This window comes from Chionomys nivalis, chromosome 5 (genome assembly GCF_950005125.1).
Source record: "Chionomys nivalis chromosome 5, mChiNiv1.1, whole genome shotgun sequence".
Classification (NCBI taxonomy): Eukaryota; Metazoa; Chordata; class Mammalia; order Rodentia; family Cricetidae; genus Chionomys; species Chionomys nivalis.
This window is the reverse complement of record NC_080090.1, coordinates 51,535,729-51,547,500: the sequence shown is the minus strand read 5'-3', so window position 1 is coordinate 51,547,500 and position 11,772 is coordinate 51,535,729. Positions and strand designations below refer to the sequence as shown.

Here is an 11,772-nt window from a genome sequence, read left to right as displayed (position 1 = left end):
GGCTCACTTACATATCACATTTCAAGTTGCTGAAGGTTAGCTCATTTCCTGGAAAATGAGTATCTTGGATTCCTTTCCACAGGATGTCTGCGGACTTCAGACCTTAAGCCTAGACCTACACTGGAAAACATGTTACCTGTCAGGAAAATACTGTTCCTAGGATCTTTATCCAGAGGACCTGCATTTTACATTTATTTTGTTGATAATGAAACAAGGTCTTATTCTAATTGGTGGCAATCCTATTGCCTTGGTCTTCTGGGTGCTTGGATTACAAGTGTACATATCACTATGTGTTAAATACTCTAAGGAGTTAATAAATCACTGGGAAAAGAAGAGCTCGCTTAACTAGCTCATTGGTACCTTCCTGGAGCTCCTTTCTCTTCCTTCTCCCTTCCTTCTTCCCTTCATTCCTTTGATATTTCTTTCTGTTGTTAGCTTTCCCAAGTTACCTGGCCAAGATGGTTAAGCCATAATTGGAGTCAGTGTCAAATTCACTTTGACAATTCCCTGTGTCTGTAGGTAGGAGTCAAAGGTTACAGTTTATTTAGTTCAGCCTCTTCCTCCCAGGTCTCCTATTCAGACAGTGCAAACTAGTGGGGCAAACTTGGAAAAGCCATGAAAGGCAAAGCAACATTTCCAAAATGGGCCTCAAAAACAAGTTCTCCCATTTTACTGGCATCTGAATTACTTGGAGAGCTTCTTAGGAAGGCAGATTCCCAGGACCCCATTTCGCAGTCCCTGAGTGGTGAAAACAGTCATTTTGGGAAGGTGGAGGAAATGAATTGCATCTAAGACAAAAACATAGAGGACAGGAATCATGAGAAGTAAAAACAGTGTTAGGAAACATGGATGAAATGAGCAGAAAGAGGAAAGAAAAGAACCGCAAATTTACAAACATGGCTCATTGAGGGGCTTGCAGATGATACCAGAAAGAGAGCAGCATGTGGAAACAGTTTTCATAAGCCCTACTTTTCCATGAACACCAAGTTAGTCGAACAACAGCCTCATTAAGGTCCAGAACATTAGGCTAGGCAAATAGGCCATATACAAGAAAGAATATCTGCTAGGGAGATGAAACAGACATGGTTAACATCACCCTTGTTGGAGTGACTACTTTGAGAGGAAAAGTAATTTTGCTTATGTGACATAGATTGGTTCTAGTACCCTAGACTAGAGGTGAACTCACTTGGCAGAATTATTATTGTTGTTGTTGTTGTTGTTGTTGTTGTTGTTGTTACTAATGAACCCTGCCTAACTGCTTTAATCTAGTCAATGCATGCTCTGACTTTTCACAAATCTAGATAAGATAAAAACCTGGACAAGCTATTTGAGGGGCTCTTGTAAAGGTGGACCCAGAGGTGTGCACTGACACCTTCTCACTCACCCAATACAGTATACGATAGCTGATGTAACCTCTAAGGGCACTTACATGCAAGCTTACAACCTCAGTGTAATCTCAAAATCCATATAAATGTGGTAAGAGAGAATTGACTCCACAAAGGTGTCGTCCAACCTCCACGGAGCATGCATGTACATACACACAAACACACACTATCTACATACACATTAATAATAATAAACATTTTTTATTTTCACATACTTAATGAACAAAGAATTTAGAGACTTAATGTTTCCTCAAATTGAAAGCTTTTAGGTCTTGAAACTGATTTAAAATTACCTCATGTCTTAGCATTTCGAATGTTCTGCTTTGCATATCTTCATAGAAATGTAATTCTCTATTTTCACACTCATTTAACTTTTTTCTTATTACTTTTAATACTTCCATAAATCTGTAAGAACAAAGATTAGCATGTGAAATTTTAACTGTAAGCACTTAAATAATATTTAAGCAGATAGTAAAGAAAGCAGTTTATAAAGTATCTGCCTGTCTTATTTGGACAATCTAAAATTACTGGAAAGTATTCTGATGAAAATTAATATATACAGGAAACCTCAAAGCCTGCTCCAACAGTAACAAACTTCCTCCAACAAAACCATACCCACTCCAACAAAGCCACACCTCCTAATAGTGCCACTCCCTTTGGGGGCCATTTTCTTTCAAACCACTCCATATATATTCTTGGAGAATTTCATACACTGCATTTTATTTTTTTATTTTTATGGTATGCCCATGGGTGTTTTTGCTTGCATGTATGTATATGTACCACATGTGTGTACCTGGTGCATACAGAGGCCATAAGAGGGTATTGGATCTCCTGGGACAGATAGTTGTGAGCTGCCATGTGGCTGCTAGGAATCAAACCCTGGTCCTCTGGAAAAGTAACAAGTACCCTTAACACTCAGGCATCCTCAGCCCACATGTAATGTATCTTAATCATGTCCCCTCCCCATACTCTACCCCACAACTCCTCTCAGAGCCATCTCTGTCCCCCATGGTATATTCACTTTATGTATTTATTTTAGAAGGAACTATTTTGCAGCAGATTTCCTGGTCCTTTGTCTCTTACAATATTTTGACCCCTCTTCCACAATGTTCCCTGAGTGCAGGGGTCATGTTATAAATGCATTAATTGGGGACAGGCACCCCCAAGATTTCTTATCTCTGCATTTGACCAGTTGTGGCTTATGAGAAAAAAAATTTATGATTAGTTTGACAGATGAACGTGACAAGATGAACACACAGAATTGTTTGGGAAACACAAGTTCATTTTTACTACTGTACTGGTTACTTTTCTCACACTATAACAAAATATCTGACAAAAGCAATGAGTGAAGGGTCATTCTGGCTTACAGTTTTAAGGTAGCACCCACCCTTCCTAATGGGGAAGTCATGGTGATCATAGCTGCTCTCACCATGGTGATAGGCAGGTCATTTCGTGTTGAGTCAGTAGTTGGGGAAGAGATGAATGCTGGTATTCAACTGAATCTCTTTTTCACATTTTATTTAATCCAGAATTCTAGCCCATGAGGCGATGTCACCCATATTCAGGGTAGATCTTTCCTCCTCAGTTAGACATTTCTGGAACACCTTCACAGATGCCAGAAATGTGTCTCTTAGTTGATTTTAAATCCAGTCAAATTGAAAATTAAGATTATTATAAGTCCATCACTTATCAACTTGAAACCCAAATACAGCTTTTTTGGTTTTTCAAGACAGGGTTTCTCTGTGTAACAGCCCTAGTTGTCCTGGAAGTCTCTTTGGAGACCAGGCTGGCCTCAAACTCGCAGAGGTCTTCCTGCCTCTCTTTCCCAAGAGCTAGGATTAAAGGCATGTGCCATCACACCTGGCTTCACACTACTCTAAAATCACAGTACTCTATCTTGCTCATGGGCATCTCTTAATGCAAAACAAAAGTATTTCATCTGTAACAATTCTCCAAAATCTTAACAGCTCTAACACTGTTCAAAAGTCAAACATTCAAAGTCTCTTCTGAGTCTCTAAGGCAATCTCTTAACTGTAGCCTCTGTAAAATCAAAATCTAAGCTACATAATTCCAATATACAATTGCACTAAATAAACATTGCTATTCCAAAAGGAAGGGATGAAGGCATAGCAAGGAAAGGTCAGAGCAATGTCAAGCTTGAACAGAACAGGCAAAAACCAACACTTCAGCCACCTGCCTGGCTTCTGGGGATCATGACATAATTGTCTGAGTTCCAAGAGCCTTGGATAGACACCCATAGTCCTCATTCTCTTCTGCCTATAGGACAAGTAACCTCCCTCTTAAATGTGCTCCACCATGTCCCTGTAGTTTTCATTGTTGAACATCCCATGGTTCTGATATATCCAGCATCCTATGATCTCCACTACAGCTTAGGCTTCTCCATCATAGCTTCATGCAGTTACTTCTCAAAATCTCCTGTGTGGAACTTGCCCCTGCCTCATTGCCTGACCTCAGAAGCTTCCTAGGCCCCTAGTGAAAACCTTCATGACCCTGTAATTTTTAAGTTTTGCACACATGAAAAACTAGCACCATGGGTATGGTGTTGTCCATCTGAGATATGTTCTGACCTTCTCTGCCACAGCTGTAGTGGCTGCTGAATGCCTTCGAATCTAAACTGAGAAAATTCCCTAGGCAATTGTTTTTAGGCAGGGAAGCCCCTCAAAGGCATTATTGATTTCAGTCTCTCTCATTTCAAATGAATTTGCAATTTTATGAGCTTGGGCCTTCGATGAGCAGAGTCTCATCCTCAAGGTCTCTTTCCTATTATGCCAATACAAAGTGTGAGGTTCCTCATTAATTTTGCTAAACTGCTTTGCAGTGACAGATGCTTTCTCCATACTGGCCTCATCTTCAAGTTAAACTTACACTACATTCCTCATTGAAATGTACTTTTTTTCCACATCGTTCTGTTCTGCTGGCTATCTCACTTCTATCTATCTATCTATCTATCTATCTATCTATCTATCTATCTATCATTGTGAACCTAGATAAGAGCAGCAAACAGGAACCATGGCACAGCCTGAGAATGCTATAGTGTCTTTACATTTCTGCTGCCAAACAAATGAGTACATTAATTTCGAACTATTCCTCACTCAAATTTTTGGGAAATGGGCAGAAGGTAGGCAAATTCTTTGCCAGACCACAAAATGAATGGCTTCTAGTCCAATCCCCAATAAAGTCCTTGTTTTCTCTTCCTAAACTTTGTGACTACATTTCTTTTAGAATCTTTATCCAACTGCCCCCAGAATGGCCTGCCACATTCTGATTACAAGCATGCTAGCCTGCAGCTCCAAATTCTTCTACATTTTCCAAACAAATTGGTTCCAAGGACTTGAAAACAACATAAGTTTATCACAACAGCCCTCTTCCTTGATTCCATTTTTCTGTATTACTTTTCTTATTGCTATGATCAAGTACCTGATAAAAAAAAAATGACTTCAAGAAGCAATTTGGGGTTATGTTTTCAGAGGTGAAACAGTGCGGAAAAATATCTATATTTATTGGCATGCATATAGGTAACAAGCTAAGGTTTAAGGATACAGAAAGAAAGAAAGAAAGAAAGAAAGAAAGAAAGAAAGAAAGAAAGAAAGAAAGAAAGAAAGGTAGATAGATATAGTGAATATGGAAAATACTAGTTCAAATGAGTTTAATTACCCAGTCTATTTTTATAACTGAAAATGAGAAAGAGGTAGAAAAAGTAAATATGATCAATGTAATTGTAATTTTGCTGGGAAAAAAAAACAGGCAAGACAGAATTTTAGATGTGAGCAGGTCTGAAAATTGAGGTAAGGATATTCCCAAAAAAGGGGAAATATAACGCAAAAAAAAAAAACTTCAGATACATAAATTCAAGGTAGAAAAGAAACGGTGCAGTGACAGTTACACCAAAAGTATTGTTATTACTAATGTCAAAGCCATTAAAGAATGATAATGATGGGGCTGGAGAAATGGCTCAGTGGTTAAGAGCACTGCCTGCTCTTCCAAAGGTCCTGAGTTCAATTCCCAGCAACCACATGGTGGCTCACAACCATCTGTAATGAGGTCTGGTGCCCTCTTCTGGCCTGCAGGCATACACGCAGAAAGAATATTGTATACATAATAAATAAATAAATAAATAAATATTTTTAAAAAAAAGAATGATAATGATATTTCGGCACTCAAAAAATATTTCACATTGCCCTGAGTTTCTGAAGTACATTTAAAACACAGTAATTTTGTTGTGAAATGGTAGATACACTATTAATTTCTATTTAGATAGTCAGTAAGCTAAAGTTAAATCAACTGCTGAATGACTAAAATGATCTGAAATATTAAGCTCTTACCTGTGTAATTCCTTTTCTGATTCTTCCGTTTTCTCCTTCTCTTCTTCCAAAGCACATGCCAGAGATTGTGTCGACTGAATAAGTTTATTTTGTTGTTTCTTTTTGTCTACAATCTTTGACAAAATATTTATAAGTAGGTTTTTTTTAACTACCTAAGGACTCAACCTTGTTTCTTAAAATAGTACTTCTCATGAGTTTATGAGCAATATACATTAGAAACGATTTATAAAATGCCATCTAGGACAGAATTCAAACAGTGACGTCTGTTAAAATAGAATACATTGATGTACACCTTTGTCATAGAAGTTAAACTAATGGATATATTTGCTAAAACAGAGGTTTTGAGTATTTGGAAGCTGACAGGAGAAAAGGCAGGACAACGAAGTAGAATTCGTTATGCATGAACACCAGTAAACCTGTAAGCAGCATTCACAGATACCTGACCTGACAGTCATAAACTCCTGTGCTAGTCCTAAGTTTTCTCTTCTATCCTTGCTAGGCATTAGATGGGGGACAACTGATGCAGAGCTTCAAGCTACTAAAGAGACTGTAGGTTTCTAGTTTGGGGGTTGATTTTAGACAGGTTCAGTATAACTAAGGGTGTGTCATTCAGTGGTTTGAATGGGATTAGTCCTTATAGGCTCATAAAGGTACGCTTAGTCCCCAGCTGGTGACTTATCAGAGACAGATTAGGAGGTGTGGCCTTAATGGCGGTGTGTCTCTAGAGGTGGCCTTTGAGATTCTAGGTGCTCAAGCCTGGCCAGTGTGTCACTGTCTTTTCCTGCTGCTGCCTGGGGATCAAGATGTACAATTCTCAGCTACTTCTCCAGTACCATGTCTGCCAGTGTGCCACCCTGCTCTCTGCCATGATGGTAGTGAACTAACCCTCAGAAATTGTAAACAAGTCCTGAGTTAAATGCTTTCTTTAATAAGAAAAATAAATAAATGCTAATAAAATTCTGTAAAGAGTATTTAGATGGTTGAGTGATTAAGATGTTGTATGGGGCAGGAGAGATATCTGGGAGGTTAAGAACACTGAGTACTCTTCCAGAAGACCCAGGCTTGATTTCCAGCACCCACATGGTGACTCACAAGCTCTGTTAACTATGCACGTAGTGCACCAACATATAAATACACATATATGTATATATATATATAAGCTAAATGCACATACACACAAATAAAATTTTTGAAAGATGCTATAGAATGTTCATTAATAGTTCTAGATATTCTAAGGTGCTTAAATCATACTTTATGAAGATAACTTTAGAATGTACTTACTTTATTTCTATTACATTTTTCATTATCACTTGACTTTGGGATGAATAAAATTCTCATTCTTGTATGCACTAGCCAAAGAGTTCCTATTTTTTCTATGTTTCTCTAAGTCTTCTCTATCTTATCTGTTGTGGTGGTTTGAATGAGAATGACCTCTGTAGGCTAACATATTTGAATGTTTAGCCCCCTGTTGGTGGAACTGTTTAGGAAGAATTGGGAGGTGCAGCCTTATGGGAGGAGCTGGTGGTGGGCTTTGAAGTTTCAAGCCCAGTCTTTCTGTTCTCTGCCTGCTGCTTTTGGTTAAATGCCTCAGTACCATGCCTTCCTGCCTGTTACCTTCATCCCTGCCTGAATTATTGAGTAACCCTCTGAAACTCTAAGCAACCCCCTCAAATTTTATCTTTTTATAAGTGCCCTTAGTCATGGTGCGTTTTCAAACATTTGAAAAGTAACTTAGACACTTGTTCTGTGCCTGTTTCCTTAGGATTGAAACATTCCTTCAAGGAGGGAGTAAGAAACTGATAAGATTCAGGAAGTTAACAAAACCTACAAGACTCATAAAACTCCAAAATTTACGAAAGTCACAAGGCCTCTCCACAATGTTATCAAGGTGTAGACAACTGTTGGGGAGAGGAGACTCTGCAGTGGATCTGACTGTGCAGTGAGCTCCAGGAATGAAGTTTGTAAGTTATCCCTGTGCTGGCGTTCACTTCTCAATGGTGCCTCTAACTCTGAGTCACCAATATTCCTGTGAGTAACTTCAGTAAGTTCATTGTTTTACCAAGCTACACTTAGAATCATTTGACTGCTGTTGGGGACTTATCAGAAGTCACACAATAGTTGAATTAACTTCATCATATTCTAGTTTTTATCAGCCTGTTCAAGACAGGCTCTCATCTACAAATCTGTTTTTAATCACTCACCACCGCTTTTTATACTAAAATCTGATTTTCAATCATATAACTCCAATAAAAAAAATTGAAGGTCATCAAGACCTTTTAAAGGTCTCTATCCTGGGGCTGAAGAGATGGCTCAGTGGTTAAGGGCCCTTGACGCTCTTGCAGAAAACCTAGGTTAATTTCCTACCAGCTACATCAACAGAACACGGGTACTGAGAACTAAACTTAAATCCTCAACAAGTGTCCGAACCGCTGAATTAGCTTTCCAGCCCATTGTTATAAGAATTTCTATAAATGAATATATGAGAATTCTATTCTGATTAATAAACATAAATATTATTTTCATTATATACCATTAAATGGCATCCTGAATTATCTCTATCTTTTCTGAGATTGCAGTGTCATGTCATTGTAAGGATAATAAGCACAAATGAATGAAAAGATTAGATTCTTCACCTTCAATACGAATGGTACCACGTTTCTCTGTAAGGCCCAATTGCACCAAGCAGCCATTTCTACAAACATTTTGTATCACCTTTCTTTTATGTCTAGAGAAAAATAAACTTTATTGGGGGAAGTGTTTGCTTAATGAACAAGTACTGGTTCTTAATTAAATACAAATTAGAATCTATTTGTTTTTAAAGCACTCCTGAAAGGCTAGACTACAAGGGAGATTCTTAACACTACATCAAATGACTACTTAGTATTCTAAGAAAAATAAAATACTAACAGAGCTGTATTTTGTAAAATAGTAAAGAGCCTCAAACAAAGAACAGCATATCCATGTCCCTCTAGAGTAGTGTTACAACTGGCAAAAGGTAGAAACAGCTCCAATGTCCCTTGGTAGAAGAATGGATAGATAAACACAGAGAGAAGTGTGCAAAATGTTGGGTTTCAGCTGTTAGAATCTCCTCTAGTCAGACTGTACTGTACAAATAATTAAGTCTATGAATTCAATCAAGTTCTTCTGTTAAGTCAAGATGGCTTGCATCATCACACGTATTATCACCCCGAACACATAAATAAATGTTATCAAGTAACACTGGGGGTTTTTTTCTTCATGGTGGCAGAAATGAAAAGTACACTAACTTACCAAATCTTCTCTTAATAGTTTATTCTCAATCTCTTCGATTTCTTTTGCTTGGTTCTTTACTGAATCTTCTAACTTGAAACACTCAACTTCTAGCCTAAAGACATTTTACATAAGAACTAATTATTCTCAATTCTTAATAATGAAATTTAGAAAAACTGAAAAGCAGAAAGATGATAGCATCCAGGTTCTTGCCCACGTGAATTATGCACCATAACACTGACTTATATCCCAGCCTTAAATTAGGCATTGCATTTAAGATAAAGTGAAAAGTCTCTCTGGCTTAATGCGTCTGTGTTTATTACCACAACTGACATAATTTCCTTACTATACTGCTGATAAGATTTATAAACACTTGCGGTATTATGCTTGTGGCTTTAAGTCATACTTCCATAGCTGATATTCCACTCTTGAAGAATTCAGGATGCCTTCTCGCTGTCGGTCTTCCTGCAACTGTGCTTCCTGAAACAAAAACAAAAAGAAATCAAAGAAGCCTATTGTAGTCATCCAGAACACATCTATCCATCGCCTATTTTCATCTAAAATTCTAGCCAAAACAGCTGCAACCACTCCTCATTCATCCGTTGTTAGTGGGAGTGTCCATGCCGTACAGAAAGAGAACAGAATTGTTGGAACAAAAACCTTGTGCCTATGAAACCTACAATGATACAACCCACTTTCCTGCTGAAAAGTTAATGGCCTCTGCTCTACAATAGAATCACATGACCCTTGTTTTTAAATTATATTTTGTCAGATATTCAAATGGAGAAAAATAACAAAATGGGAGGAAACCCAGAAATTCCCTCTGTGAGGAATTTGCTTATATTTCAATACCACCTCAAAGATGATCATTTGAAAAATTCATGTAGAGGAGTAATCAAAGTAAACCAATGATGATAAAAATTAACATGATACTTTCTTCTTCTTCTGGAAACACCAAATGGCGGATGATGCCGGTGCAGCGGGAGGGCCCAGAGGCCCCGGGGGGCCAGGATTAGGAGGCCGTGGCGGCTTCCGCAGAGGATTCGACAGCGGTCTGAGGGGCCCCGTGGCCGTGGTCGAGGCTGTGGCCGAGGACGAGGCCGCAGGGCTCGCGGAGGTAAAGCTGAAGACAAGGAGTGGATTCCCGTCACCAAGCTGGGCCGCCTGGTTAAGGACATGAAAATCAAGTCTCTAGAGGAGATCTACCTGCTCTCCCTGCCCGTTAAGGAGTCCGAGATTATTGACTTTTTCCTGGGAGCATCCCTAAAGGATGAGGTTCTGAGGATCATGCCCGTGCAGAAGCAGACTAGGGCAGGCCAGCAGACCAGGTTCAAGGCTTTTGTCGCTATTGGGGACTACAATGGTCACGTAGGTCTCGGTGTCAAGTGCTCCAAGGAGGTAGCCACTACCATCCGAGGGGCCATCATCTTGGCCAAGCTTTCCATTGTCCCTGTGCGGAGAGGCTACTGGGGGAACAAGATTGGCAAGCCCCACACTGTTCCTTGCAAAGTGACAGGCCGCTGTGGTTCTGTGCTGGTGCGTCTCATCCCTGCCCCCAGAGGCACTGGCATAGTCTCCGCTCCTGTGCCCAAGAAGCTGCTGATGATGGCTGGCACTGATGACTGCTACACATCAGTCAGGGGCTGCACTGCCACCCTGGGCAACTTTGCCAAGGCCACCTTTGATGCCATCTCTAAGACTTACAGCTACCTGACCCCCGACCTCTGGAAAGAGACTGTGTTCACCAAGTCTCCTCATCAGGAATTCACTGACCATCTTGTGAAAACCCACACCAGAATCTCTGTTCAGAGGACCCAGGCTCCAGCTGTGGCCACCACATAAGGGTTTTTTATACAAGGAAAATAAAAGTGAATTAAGTCTGTTTAAAAAAAAAATTAACGCCGGGCAATGGTGGCGCACGCCTTTAATCCCAGCACTTGGGAGGCAGAGGCAGGCAGATCTCTGTGAGTTCGAGACCAGCCTGGTCTACAGAGCTAGTTCCAGGACAGGCTCTAAAGCCACAGAGAAACCCTGTCTCAAAAAAACCAAAAAAAAAAAAAAAAAAAAAAAAAAAAAACTTAACATGATATTCTGTGTGGTTATTTGAAAGAAAATGGCCCCCAAAGAGAGTGGTACTATTAGGAGATGTGGCCTTTTTGGAATAGGTGTGGTCTTGTTGGAGGAACTGGGTCACTTTGGAGGCAGGCTTTGAGGTCTTGTCTGTGCTCAAGTGTCTCCATTCAAATCCTGTTGTCTGCATAAGATGTAACACACTCAGTTCCCTCTCCAAGACCATGACTTCCTGCAAGTCACCATATCCCACCATGATGACAATGGACAAAACCTCTAAAAATGTAAGCTACCCTAACTGAATGTTTTTCCTTTATAAGAGTTGCTGTGGTCATGGTGTTTCTTCACAGCAATAGAACCCCTAACTAAAATAGAAGTTGGTACAAGGGATTAGAGTGTTTCTGTGAAAGGTCTGGCCATGCTTTTGTTTAGAGGAATTTCAGAGAAGTTTGGACTTGAGGAGTTTGTGTTAGAGATGCTTTAAGTGGTGCTTAATGGCTAATACCAGTCGGAGCACAGTGTAAGCAGAGTTTTTCTGTGTCCCAGCAGCCACTCCCGAATAACCACTCAGAGATTTAATATTAATTATAAATGCTCATCCAATAGCTGAGGCTTATTATAAATTAGCTCTTACAACTTAAATTAACCCATTTATATTAGTCTACATTATGTCATATGGCATTACCCCTCTTTCATCTTGCAACTCCATTTTCCTCTTTGTATCT

At 39.5% G+C, this 11,772-nt stretch overlaps 1 pseudogene; it reads left to right on the top strand.

Annotated features, from left to right (window-relative positions):
* Positions 1-9,935: 9,935 nt before the first annotated feature.
* LOC130874613 (40S ribosomal protein S2-like) lies at positions 9,936-10,819 on the top strand (annotated as a pseudogene).
* Positions 10,820-11,772: the final 953 nt, after the last annotated feature.